At 48.4% G+C, this 12603-nt stretch overlaps 1 protein-coding gene across 5 annotated transcripts in view; it reads right to left on the bottom strand.

The window, feature by feature from the left end:
- The window catches only part of MICU1 (mitochondrial calcium uptake 1), a 297161-nt gene that overhangs the window by 118406 nt on the left and 166152 nt on the right, over positions 1-12603 (bottom strand). The gene's annotated exons all lie outside the window — the stretch shown is intronic.

Below are 12603 nucleotides of genomic sequence, written 5' to 3'. Positions count from 1 at the left end.
CCTCCACTGCCTGTGGATCCCCCCTCAACAATGAAAAGCGACCTTGTGTCCCATATTCTCCCACTCTCTGCAGTTATGAGATTTTTCTTGTAGGCGCTTCAGTCTCCACACATTCCTGTAGCATAAAGTCACCCATCTTCCTATATTATCTAACAGTTGGAGATTCTTACCTCTGAGCTCTACAGCTTATAGTAGATTTAGCCTTTTCTGTGTACGCTGCAATAAACAACGGATATTACTACATGAACAGCTTATGAAAACAGATGTTTCCATGGAAAGGCTCAGAGGGGTGGCATCTCAACATTGCATAAACGAGTTAACATGAAAGCCAAGCTACTCATATGCTTGCCTGAGAGCGAGACCTGAGAACAGAGATAGGCGAGGAAGAATCGAAAACATGGTCCCTCAGACCATAAAAGGGTCACCCTCATTGAGGGCAGCTACATTGTACTCTCTCGATGGTACCCGGTCCCGAACGCCTCTCCAGGATGTACCCAGCATCTTTGCTTTGTTATGAGGGCAGGTGGGAACCATGTATCATGTGTGGTGGACATATGCCAAGGACTGACGATTTTGGATAAGAGTACATGCATTGCTTTACTTGGTGAACATGATTAATATTGTTAAACTCCAAGGTTGCACTTCTCAAGTAACCCATTGGGGTTTCCAGATGCATTTGAACCTTAATGTTCTTTATGTTCTTGGTGGCCAAAACACAATAGCAGCCACCCAGAAAAGCATGGTGGTAGACCTGGAGGTGATGAAACGCAAATTGACATGGATAATGATCAACGAAAAGATGGTTAGCATTTTGAAAGACACTTTGAGATTTGGGAACGTTTGGAACCCCTGCATACGGTTCTTTCAAATTCCCACATCGTAAGGGCATGGTGGCAGCCATTAAATAGGCCCTGGTTCTTCTTTTCTCCTCTCATTTTACTCAGGGACAAAACAGTACTCCATCATCTGTTCAAGATTGTAATACTGATTTCATCTTTGCGGACATCAAGTAGTTGTTATGGAATGGGGGGGGGGGGGGTGGAGAAGAGTATCATGATATAACATAGGAGCGTCCCACTCATGGGTAAAATTACTTAGATATTACTGATCACCTGTGCCTTATTGGTATGTTGATATTGACCATATTTTCTTCCTATGTTGCAGTATGGCTATACAAATTTGTGATCTTCAGAATGACCAATTTCTTTGTTAAGGTTGTAAAATTTTAATAAACATAATGAAACAGAAAATGTTACACAATCCTAAATTAAATTATATTCACAACACAATATTATATCATTAAAGCTGATCAAACTGCTGTGTTTTACCTACATTCTCTATAAACATTGCTTTCATTCTTTACTTCTTAATGAGAAAATCATGCTCCTCTCCAAATTACTTTTTCAGGGGAAGAAAAAGGTAACCCATTTAAAATTTGCAAAAACACTGCCAAAAGATCTTAAAATAATTTTCTAAAATGGTTTTACTCTTCTCTCGCATTTTTACTCTCCCAAATATTTCTAGCCAGAACTACTGATTATTTACTGAACCACCGAGTCATGACTTAAATTAAGTAGATGATGTCAAGCACTACAGAGCACTGGAGGTTCAATGGAAACCTAATTTTAAATTGTGACTAAGTGAACTGTCTATGCACTGAAAACGCCAATCAAAGACTGAAATTACTTTTCTTACCAAGGGCAAAAGGGTGATAGGGACACAAAAAACATTTGTTTTGCTAAAAGTAACAACCAATGACATTTTAAAAGTATATTACCAAATATGTTTGATAAAAACATATTAGCTAGTTAGCAAAGGGCTGCAATCTCATGAAAATCATAAAAAATAAAAAAGGAAGCTCATCTTTGTATTGATACATTTTATAGACAATATCAGTTTTTGAGCCCATAAATTATTAGCCATTTTTTACAGACCACTATTTCTTAGTTATGGGAGTATGCTGCTTTAAAATGTGTGTCAAGCCAAATAAAAAAATAAATAAAAAAAGTGAATCTTTGCAATACATGCTCATTCCCCATGTGTAATCTCTTTAAAAGATCCTACAAAGAAGAAACAGGATTTTGACCAGTAAAATACATTTTATTGGAGTGCATTACAGGACACTGCATCAACAAGTCTTAGACCACAAGTTATTCAGCTGCCTTAAGGTGACTGGACACTGGCAAACGCTGCTGTAAGGACAGCCCTAATATACAAAGAGCAGCTTGAAGCACCTTGCAACCTAAACTGGCATCAGTTGGGGGCCCGAATATCCCCAGTTAAAACTTTAAGGTGTGAATAGAAGACCAGGTGGCAGCCTTACACATTTGAGAGACAGATGATGGGTGCTGAAAAGCCCATGAAGGTCCAACAGATCTGGTTGAGATGGAACCCTAGCTTATCATTCAGACCTGTAGTCTGAAGGCTGTCTAATTCACCTAGCAACAGTGGAAAGAGAGGCAGGATGTCCCATCCAGCAACCTTTAGTAATGACAAGGGCAAGTCTGAATGTCTAGGACAGTGTTTCTCAACCAGGTTTTAGCCGGAAGTCCCCAGGCGTTCCTGCAGGAAATCTACCTAATGGCGGCGGATGTATACCACTGAATTTAATTTCAATGTTATCCTTCATGCGCACTGCTGATGACACACATGAATGACTGATGATACTTCTATAGTTCCGGCTCCTATAAGGTCAGGGGGCAGAGCAGGGGAGCAGTGCAGAGAGCAAGAATGGGAGCCGAAGGAGGAGGTCTTATATGGCAACGCTGACTGGGAAGATACAAGTGGCTCAATCAGAAGGTGAGCTCTTACAGCGGCTCTCTCTCACTAACCTCCAGCCATGTGCTCCGATGGCTCTCTGTTTCCCCTGCACTCTGCATTACCACAGCTATAGCTGCAGCAATGCAGAGTGCAGGAGGGACAGAGAGCCATCGGACCACATGGCTGGAGGTTAGTGATGGTGGGGGTGGGGGCAGAGCTGGCAGGGGCATGTGGCTGGACTCCAGTGTTTCTCAACAGTGTTTCTCAACAGGGGCATGTGGCAGGGTTTTAAATGATGGGGGGTGAGGTAGATGGACGGAGCTGGTAGGGGCACATGGTGGCATTGGGAAACGGGAGCTGCAGGAGTCACAGAGCCAGCAGGGACACAGCATGTGGCTGGATCGGGAGGTGAGAGCTGTCAGAGCAGTGTGTGTGTGTGTGTGTGTGTGTATGTGTATGTGTGTCTCAGAGAGCACATGGCTGGATTGGAAGGGGAATGCCTTACTAAAGCCAGGGTGCAGGATCTATCTCTCCTTGAAACCTCCTTTATCTCCAGCCCTCTGCCATGCTGCTGAAATAAAAAAAGGTAGGGCTTTGTGAAAAGGGATCTGTGTTATTGGAGGGCTCTGAGAGAGGGGGTATGTATGACTGGGGGGGGGGTAAGGATTGGGCTCTATGTGATGGGGGGCCTTTGATGCAATGGAGAGGCTTCAATGTAATGGGGGGACTTGTGTAAAAGGGGCCTCCTAAGTATAGGGTGACTTTAATGTGATGGACTTTAATGTGATGGAAGGTTCTTATGTATAGGGGGGCTCTGTTATGATGGGGAGACCTCTGCTGTGATTGGAAGACTCATGTAAAGGGAGACTCTGATGTATAGGGGCGACTTTGATGTGATGGAAGATTCCTGTGTATAGGGGGGACTTTGATGTAATGGGGGGCCTCCGATGTGAATGAGGGACTGTGGCCTCTGCTGTGATGGGGATGCTCCGCTGTGATTGGGAAACTCATGTAAAGGGGCCTCTGATGTATAGGGGTGACTCTGATGTGATAGAAAATTCTTGCATAAAAAGGGGGGACTTTGATATGATAGGGGTCTGATGTGATGGGGAGACCCTCTGATGTAATGTGGAAGCTCTGATGTGATATGGGGATTCATGTGAAGGAGCAACTCTGATGGGTTCACATGTATTCAGGGGGGATTTGAATGTGAAGTAAGGATTGTAATGTGATGTGATGGAGGGAGGCGAATCTGACACTGGTGGGGGCCTCTGATGTTAAAGGTGGGCTCTGATGTGATTAGGGGACCCCTGATGCGATGGACAGACTGGGGGGTTAAGCAGAGAGATGGAGCATGTGACTGACGCCACAGGTGACATCCTGTATATGGAAGTGGTGATGCAGAGAGGGGGAGCACACAGCTGGATCAGACTGAATTTAGGAGAGTTCATAATAGTTCTCCACAGAGTGTATGAGCTGAAAGAAGAACTAAAGAAGTACTTTCAAGAAATTTGTAGGTCAGATTTTGCCGAGTGCTTTGAAGATAAAGGGTGGCTGCAGAAACTGGCATACTTAGCGGACATTTTTAATCATATGAACCTACTGAAAAAGTCTGATCGAACCCTCAGAATGAGGTTTAATGATGTATCCTTCGACAAATTCTGGATTTCAGTCAAAGAAGAGTATCCTGCCATTTACAGAAAGGCATTGAATGTTTTGCTGCATTTTTCTACTTCCTACATGTGTGAGCAAGCTTTTTCCTGTTTAACAAGCATCAAGAGCAAGAAGCGAAATCGCTTACTTAGAGTTGAAGAAGAAATCTGTGTGTGCTTATCTCAAGTTCGACCCAGAATTGAGCATCTGTGCAAAAAAAAGCAAGCCCAAGTTTGACATTAACCACTTAAGGACCGCCGCATGTACATATACGTCGGCAGAATGGCACGGACAGGCACATCAACGTACCTGTACGTGCCTGCCTTGAGTCGGGGGTCCGATCGGGACCCCCCGGTACTTGCGGTGGTCCCGTTTGCTGTGGGAGTGATCCGGGATGAGGGGGCGGCTGTTAGTTTCTGGCCACCCCCTCATGATCGCTCCCAGCAAATCACCTTCCGCCTCTGCCTGTGTAATGTAAATACAGGCAGAGGAAGTGATGTCATCTCTCCTCCTGTCGGTGTTTTCGTCCGGCGAGAAGAGAAGACATCACAAGTGAGTTGCAACAAACAGCACACTAACACAGTTACACACAGGCACACAAATTCGTCCCAGTCACCCCCCCCCAGCCCCCAGTCACAGTGTCACCGATTGCAGTGATCATTTATTTACTGATTACTGCATTTAGTGTCATTTGTGACAGTAAAAAGTTGCAGGGCAGTTAGTGTTAGGCCCCTTTAGGTTCAGGGTAGCCCCCTACCCCCCATAATAAAGGTTTAACCCCTTGAGAGCCCCCTCCCCCCAAAAAAATTGGATTTTTGTACTCACCGTAAAATCCATTTCTCTGAGTTCATGGACGGACACAGCAGCCTTTGACCTTAGGGTTAAATCCGCTTCCTTCAGGAGAGTGAGGCAGAAACAAAGCACTTTAAGTGTTAACACCTTCCTCAGTGCAGCTCCTCCCAGGGGGCGTGGTTCCCCGGGTATAACCCACACCCTGCTCTAGCAGCTCCCGTTCGTAACAAGCAGTACAAACAAAAGAAGGGGTGGGTGCGGTGTCCGTCCATGAACTCAGAGAAATGGATTTTACGGTGAGTACAAAAATCCTATTTTCTCTTTCGTTCTTGGACGGACACAGCAGCCTTTGACCTTAGGGACGTCCCCAAGCAGTGTCAAAAAATTTGAGGGGTGGGAAAACAACACAGCAAACCAAGTTACACCCTTAACAAAACCGGAGATATTCAATGGAGGAACTACAACTTTAAACTGCCGCCTGTAACACTTTGCGGCCGAAGGAGGCATCAGAAGATGCACTCACATCCACCTTTTAAAACTTTGAAAAAGTGTGGACCGACGACCAGGTCGCTGCCTTACACACCTGTAACACAGAGGCTTGATGCCGGAAAGCCCAAGAGGCACCGATCGCCCTGGTCGAATGCGCCAAAACCCGAAAGGGAGGCGCCCGCCCCTTCAGGGCATAGGCCTGAAGCACAAGCTGTCGGATCCAGCTAGAAATGGTGACCGACGAGACTGCCAGACCCTTTTCGGGACCAGCCACCGACACGAACAGTGAGTCCGACTTCCGGAACGGAGCGGTAGCAGATAAGTACACTCGTAGGGCCCGAACCACATCCAGGGAATGTAAAGTGGCCTCCTTTTGGTTTTTCGGCTGAGGACATATGGATGGAAGAACAATGTCCTCATTTATGTGAAAAGCCGAAACCACTTTCGGGAGAAAAGACGGCTGAGGTCGCAGTACCACCTTATCCTTATGGATGACCAAGTAGGGAGCCTTGCAAGACAAGGCCGCCAGTTCAGATACTCGTCTGATCGAGGTAATTGCCACCAGAAAAGCCACCTTCTGTGACAGAGTCAACAAAGGGATCTTTCGGATGTCCTCAAAGGGAGCACCCTGAAGCACCGAAAGGACTAAATTCAAGTCCCATGGGGGCAGCGGATGGCGTACCGGAGGGGCCACATGTCGGACCCCCTGTACAAACGTACGTACCAAGGAGTGCGCCGCCAAGGGTCGCCGAAAGTAAACGGCCAGAGCCGAAATCTGACTCCTAACCGTACTCAAGGCGAGAGCCTGATCCACGCCCTGCTGTAAAAACAGCAGAATCCTGGACACTACGTAAGAGCGAGGGTGCCACTTCATCTCCTCACACAGAGATGTAGGCCTTCTACGTACGATGGTAAATCCTACGTGAGGTAGACTTCCGTGCACGCAGCATGGTAGAGACCACCGAGCCTGATAGGCCTCGGTCCTTCTGTACCTGGCTCTCAACAGCCACGCCGTTAAAGCCAGCGACTGTAAAGCAGGGTGGAGGATCGGACCTGCAACAGAAGATCTTCTCTCAGGGTTAGACGCCAGGGAACGTCTGCCACCAGACGCACCAGGTCCGCGTACCAGGAGCGGCGCGGCCAATCTGGGGCGATCAGGATTGTTGGAATCCCTTCGGCTTCCACTCTGCGCAGCAGGCGAGGAAAAAGCTTCAGAGGAGGGAAGGCGTAAATTAGGCGATAGTGACCCCAAGGCGCCACCAACGCGTCCGACGCATCCGCCCATGGGTCCTTTGACCTGGCCACGAACTGTGGCATCTTCTGATTGAAACGGGACGCTAGAAGGTCCACGTCTGGAGTGCCCCACTTTCGGCACAGACTCTGAAACACCTCCGGGTGAAGTGACCACTCTCCTTGGTCTAGTGTTTGGCGACTTAGGAAGTCGGCTTGCCAATTCTGTACTCCCGGAACGTACACGGCCGACAGAGCCGGAACGGACCTTTCGGCCCACCGAAGGATGTGCGCGACCTCCATCGCTGCAGCTGAACTCCGTGTGCCTCCCTGATGATTGACGTACGCCACGGCCGTGGCGTTGTCGGACTGGATCCTGACCGGTCGGCCCTGCAGCTCCAGGGACCACCTGGCAAGGCACAGCTTGATTGCTCGGAGCTCCAGAACATTGATTAAAAGGCGGGACTCCTCCTGAGACCAGCGCCCCTGGGCTGACTGGGTGCCCCAAACGCCCCCCCCAGCCGGAGAGGCTGGCATCCGTCGTGACCACTGTCCATTGGCACGGCAGAAACAACTTCCCTGTCTGAAGCACCGGAGACGTCAGCCACCATACCAGGGAAGACTTGACCAGTTGACTCAACTGAATCTGGTAATCCAGAGAAGACGGGAGCTTGTCCCAACGTGACAGAATCTCCTTCTGTAGTTCCCTGGTGTGGAACTTGGCATAAGGAACAGCCTCGAAAGAGGCCACCATCAGACCCAGAACCCTCATGCAGAATCGAAGAGACGACCACTTCTGGGTCAACAACTGCTGTACCGCAGAATGCAGTGTCTGGAGTTTCTCTGTTGGGAGAAAAACTCTCGCCTCCGCGGAATCCAGGACTAGTCCTAGGTATTTCAGACGCAGAGATGGAACCAACACTGACTTCTGGATATTCAGAAGCCAGCCGAACTCTTGGAGAGTCTGACACGTGATAGACACGTCCTCTTCTAACTGAGCCTGAGGAAGCTCTCAGGAGAAGGTCGTCCAGATATCCCATGATAGCGATCTCTCGCTGTCTCAGCAGGGCCAGTATCGGGGCGAGCACCTTGGTGAAAACCCGTGGTGCCGAGGCCAGACCACTTTTTCACAAATTGAAAGTGGTCCTCTCCTTTCGCAAAGCGCAGAAACCTCTGGTGCTTCGTGCATTTGGGAACATGTAGGTATGCGTCCATGATATCCAAGGACGCCATGCAGTCCCCCTGATGGAGTGCTGCCATCACCGAGCGAATCGACACCATACGGAATTTTTGCACCTTGACAAAGCAATTGAGGGCCTCGAGGTCCAGGATTGGCCGGACCCCTTCCTTCTTGGGTACTACGAACAGATTGGAGTAAAACCCCTGAAACCGTTCCAACGAGGGAACTGGTACAATCACTCCCCTGACCAGAAGATCCTGGACAGCCCCTGAACCGGAGGAAGCTGGAGGTTGGAAGGAAAGAATCTGTTTGGTGGACAAGAGAGAAACCCTATCTTGTACTCCGAGGAAACTACTTTGCAAACCCAACAGTCGGAGAGAAGAGACCTCCACCGAGCCGCGAAGCCGCCCCCCCACCCGAAACACGGGCGGGGGGCAGACCTTCATGCGGAAGCAGGTTTGTCCGCAGGCTTGCGGAACCAGTGGTGCTTCTGCCCTGCAGCGGGCGCCTTAGCACCTTGCAAACTTTTTCCCGCCGCACTGGGTGCACGAAAAAAATGCTTTGGGGTAGTAAAAGAGGGCCCTTGCCTTCGACAAGGCTCCTTGACCTTCCCAGACTGTGGGAACAGTGTGCTCTTACCACCTGTGGCATCCTTAATGATGTCATCAAGGGACGCCCCAAAAAGCCGCTCACCCTTAAAGGGCAAATTCACCAAGGCCTTCTTGGAGGATTGGTCCACAGACCAGCATTTCAGCCACACAAGGCGGCATAGTACCACCGCATAGGCGGAGGCTCTGGAAAGCAAGGGAAGCGTATCCAGGGCCGACTCAGACATTTTAGACCCTGAACCAATTGTTCAGCTAGGTCCTTGCAGGTCTCTGAAGCATCCTGCTCCTCCAGCTTCTGCAGCAACAACTTTGCCCGTTCAGTCAGTGTCTGCGACACCAGAGACCCGGCCACAACCGGTCTCACAGCCGAACCCACAACTATGAACATAGAGCGTCCACAGCCTCCACTCTCCTATCAGGTCCGCAAAAGCGGGAGCCCCTTCCACAGGCAATGTGGTTGCTTTACTCAGTCTGGACACGGGAGGGTCCACTGATGGAGGAGACACCCACTTTTTCAAAAAGTCCTCCTCAAAGGGATAACGGACCGCAAAGTTTTTAGGAACAGCAAAAACTTTCTGTGGCGTGTCCCATTCCTTACATAGCAATTGTTCCAAATATGGAATACAGGGAAATACTCTTGCAGTGCTGGGCGGTTTGCGGAACGCAAAAGGGACCGGCACATCCGGTGCCCCCGCCAAAGCCTCAAGTTTATGAGTATCACGCACCGCAGAAATAAAAGCTCTAACAAATTCTCTATCATTTACTGACCGTGAGGCAGAGTCATCCTCACAGTCCGTGTGGGTTAAGCCTGCATCATCTGACATGACAGAACCAAATCCTGAAGCAACAGCAGACAATGAGTCTGTGTCAGAGATATCCCCAGAAGCAGGCTCAGGGAGGGGGCGCTTTGTACCCCACTTCTGGGCACTAGCTGCTTCAAACCTGGTGAGAAACGCCTCAAGGACAGCCGACATTGCGGCAGGGGCAGGGGGATTTAAGTATAACTCAGGCATAGTAATACACAAAAGACACACAAGCTCCTGCGCACGGGTGGGTTGTCCGACAGTTAGTCAATATTTCCACATGGGAATTTCCACAAAATCAAAACGGGTAACAAAGGCCTTGCTGCCCTTCAAGGACGGGGAACATCCTAGCAGAGAACAAAAAGAAGAAAATGAAAGTCGCACCAGCCTAGTGTATTACCGTTTGACAGTTTAATAAATAGGTAAGATAAAATAAAACTACTCACAAACGAGATAGTATAAAAAGCTTGTCAACAACGGGTATGATGATGAATATCCCTCGAGCCACAATCCCGGATAGGGGGGAAAGAGGTGCGTCACTGCTGGCTGACACGTTTCAAGGCAGCAGAGGCCTCTTCATCAGAGCTCAGCGGTACTGGCTCCAGGGATATTCATCATTATACCGTTGTTGACAAGCTTTTTATACTATCTCGTTTGTGAGTAGTTTTATTTTATCTTACCTATTTATTAAACTGTCAAACGGTAATACACTAGGCTGGTGCGCCTTTCTTTTTATAACTCAGGCATTGCTGAGGCAGAAACACCAGGTTCAGGTTCCATGTTGCCCCACCGCTGTGTACTGCAAGACAGAACAACCCACCGGTCACCTCCTGGCTGCAAAAATAGAAGCAGAGGCCTCCCAAGGAATCACTACCCCACCCGGCTGCAGAGAGAGCTGAAAACCTGAGGTGTGCTCTGATGTGCTGGCTGTGCTGCTTCTGTCACCTCAGGGAAGATTTGCGGCGTTTTGCAGGGCTAAAACTGACACAAGAGGCCAAGACATTTCCAAGATGGCGCCGTCTGAGGTAAAGATCACCAGCGGGCTACAGGAAAATGGCTGCCGAGCTATGTAAACTGTGACCACGGCAAAATGGCTCTAGAACAGGAGTGTCAAACTCAATCTCATCGTGGGCCACATGGGCATTATGGTTGTCCTCAAAGGGAAAGTTGAGCACCACACACCACCTTACACCAGATGTTAAGAGCCGATCCACCATCAGAAGTCAAGAGTCCCCCACCCTCTCTTACATCACAGTTCACCCCCCCTTACCTTGTGCTGTTGCAAGGAAAGAAGCTGGGGGTGGAACTGGGAAGCAAAAAGTACAGGGTATGGAGGAGGACCAGAGGGGGGTTGGAGCCAGCTAAATGGCGAGACCAGGAGAGGGCGGAAACCAGGCGGTGCTGCGGCTAGATCTGTAGGAGGCACAGGATCAGTAGAAGGAGTTCTGGCCTCCTCTCTGCTGCCAACTGCTGAGATGGGGAGGTGGGGCAGACATGAGGCTCTCTGCAGCTGCACAGAGAAGGGCAGGATCTGGCAGAGGAGATCTGTCCTCCTCACTGCTGCCGACTGGTGAGACAAGGTGGGGGCAGGAACAAGGAGGTTGTCACAGCTGCAAGAGAGGTGCAAGGGCCAGATGAAATGACTTGGAGGGCTGCATTCGGCCCACGGGCCTTGTGTTTGACACCTGTGCTCAAGAATGTTTAGGAGCAGGACAGAGAGGGAAAAGTACGGATTAAGGTGGAAGAAGAAAGCAGCCAAAGAAAAAAAAAAGGAGGGCTTAGGCCCCAAGATAACTGTATGTAAAAGTAGGAAGGAATCTTTATAGGATAAAGCCGCTAACGCAGGGACTCACCTTGCAGATGAGAAAGCAATGGAGAAGGAAGCCTTTGTGAGTGAGTTTAAACAAGGGAATATCCCTAATAGGTTTACAAGGTAGTTGCTGAAGGACCAACAAAACCAGGTTAAAAATCTCACTGTGTCAAAGACAGTCTCCGTATCCTTCTTGAGCACATTCAAGGTCATCAGGAGAATGGATTTTCCCAGATTCCAGTTCTGGATAGAAAATCCATAACATCAGGGCAAGCCTGGTTTGGCTGGTCCTGCAAATAGGGCCATCTGCAGATTGGAGTCCGATTATTCATTTAAAGTTAAATAATACATTTAAAGTTTAAATCAACTTCAGGCAAACATGATTTTTTTTGGGAAGTGGTTAATTGTGCATCAATTACCTTACTGCTCAGTCCTGATTTCAAACAACTCTTCCTAAACCATCCTGCAGTGTAATAGATCAAAGTCACAGTTTCCTTTATGAGCCAAGCCAATTTCCTGCCCTGGGGACCCGCCATTTTTCCCTGTCCTTTATCTTGTTGGGCACTGGCACCCTCAGTGCCTCCATGAGTCCTCCTGCTTTTGGAGCCTATGAAAGAATACCTGCTCCCTGGAAACGTCACCTCCACCAGACAAAGTGTACACAAAACACACAGGCAGGGATGTGGTCCCTCCAAAAATAACCCCAGAGAGTAAACAGAAGATGAGAGAAGGAAGGATCATCCCATGATGGGCATTTGGGCAGTTTTTTTACACTTCAGAACTTAGATTTTGGTGGGAGGGAGGGTTGAGGACTTTTAACATCATGCATTCATTTAGAGGTGCGGTTAAAAAACTAAAACTATACAGCAGAAGTTGTCGCCACAAGCAGCGCTGTCAGCCAGGTATGTGAAGCCTTCAGATGGACTATAAGACAATGTGCCAGACATGAGCTTTTTGTTAGCATATTACTCTCTGCTCATCTTTCTAACGCCAGTGCTCATGAGCACTGTACTTCTGTGGTCGCCAGCATGAAAACATGGCAAAGCAACATGTGCTCAAGGCAGGATCAATGATTTGAAGGCACTCTGCACATTGAGGGGGAATGCTGAAGGACAAGCTATTGGAGGGGGATGATAAGAGATTAGATCCAAGATTTCAGTAATAAAAACGGCATCATCTGTAATCAGCATGGATTCATGAAGATTCGTTCTTGCTAGACCAATCTATTAACCTTCTATGAATAAGTGAGCTGCCATCTAGATAAAGAAAGAGCTGTGG

Source organism: Rana temporaria, chromosome 8, assembly GCF_905171775.1.
Source record: "Rana temporaria chromosome 8, aRanTem1.1, whole genome shotgun sequence".
NCBI lineage: Eukaryota > Metazoa > Chordata > Amphibia > Anura > Ranidae > Rana > Rana temporaria.
Note: the sequence above shows the minus strand (reverse complement) of the source record. Positions and strands in the feature narration are given on the sequence as shown.